The following is a 1515-nucleotide window of genomic DNA, read 5'->3' as shown; positions in this document are numbered from 1 at the left end:
TCAGAGACAGTGAGATTGGCATAGGATAGAGCAGGGTTTAGGACTGTTGTACATAAGGTCGCTATGAGTCGCAGGTGACTCAGCGGCACAATAACAAAAACAATTGACTCTAAATTCTGAACAAACAACCTGAGAAGTTGGACTATAGAAGAAGAATGTGGATTAAAGGAACACTGTGGTGGCCTAGTGGTATGAAGCTGTGCTGCAATCCCAGAGGCACATGGTTTGAATACACCAGCTCCCTCCCTTTTGAGAGAAGAATGGGCAATCTCCTCTCCTGTGATTTCTGCATAGGAAAACCCACTGGACAGTCAGCTATGGGAGGTTTTGTGTTAAAGGAACATAGTAACAATAACATCAACAACTGGTTCCAACTTGTTTGTAGAAAAGAAACATTTTTAAAGTGTTCCTAAGATAAAAAATGTGAGCCTTTAGTATGGATTCCAGTTCAACATAAACCAAAAATTAGTGCAACTGAACCAACAGGCAACAGAAATTGATAGAGACATGATTGCAATTATTTATAATTTCATTTGCCTCAGATCCATAATCAACATTCAGGGAAGGAACAGTCAAGAAAGCAAATGCCGTATTTGCATTGGGCAAATCTGCTACCTCTTTAAAGCACTAAAGAAGCAGGACAGTGGCTATGGAAGTCAGAATCATTGAAGGAGTGTGTAACAGCCCACCAGCGAATCAACTAGCCCTAAAAGGGGGAGGGCGGAGGAAAGTGCTGAAGAGCAAGAATGTCACTTTCAAGATGAAGATTAAAGAAGAATTAGTGCCTTTGAATTGTGGTGTCAATGAATGCTGAAAGTATTAGGCATTTCTGTAGGGGGTGGGTGGAATTATCTTCGAAGAAGTATAGCCAGAGGTAGAGATGGTGTAATTTCGTGTCATATATGTTAGGCTTGTTACCAGGAGGTGCCAGGCCCTGGAGAGGAACATCGTAGAGGGTAAGAAACAGAGAAGATGACTGTCAGTGAAATGGTTTGACAGTGTCACTGCAACAATTATTCATAGCAGCTGATATTGTGAGGCTGGTGCAGGACTGGGTTTCATTATGTTGTGCATAGTACTGTTATCAATCTCTTGACACCTAATAGCAACAGAATAATAGACTTTGAAGGGAGTTGAGAAATTACTTCCATCCTTGATTCACTAATCATTATATCTCTACTTGAATATTTTGAGTGACAGAATTACTCATCAAGAGGAAGGTGTTTCAATCTTCTGACAGTTCTAACAAACTCAAAGCTTTTTAAAATTGGGTATTTAGGGTAATTATAGGCATTGTTCATACACATATTCTGGGTGTGAGTGTAAAAAGCATATTTTTCAGAGATTAGGGGGTTCTGGCAGTCATATGCTTTTGAGTTTTTCTTATCTAAAATTAAACCCTTCCAATGAAACCCTACAACTCAACACAGCACACTTGTTAAAAGAAATGTAATATAATAAAAATAGTTTAGCATTAAAAGTCTTTCTATAAAAAGAAGAAATATGGGGTCAAGA

The sequence above is a fragment of the Elephantulus edwardii genome, unplaced genomic scaffold (genome assembly GCF_000299155.1).
Source record: "Elephantulus edwardii isolate Elephantulus edwardi_28Jun2011 unplaced genomic scaffold, EleEdw1.0 scaffold00025, whole genome shotgun sequence".
Lineage (NCBI taxonomy): Eukaryota > Metazoa > Chordata > Mammalia > Macroscelidea > Macroscelididae > Elephantulus > Elephantulus edwardii.
Note: the sequence above shows the minus strand (reverse complement) of the source record.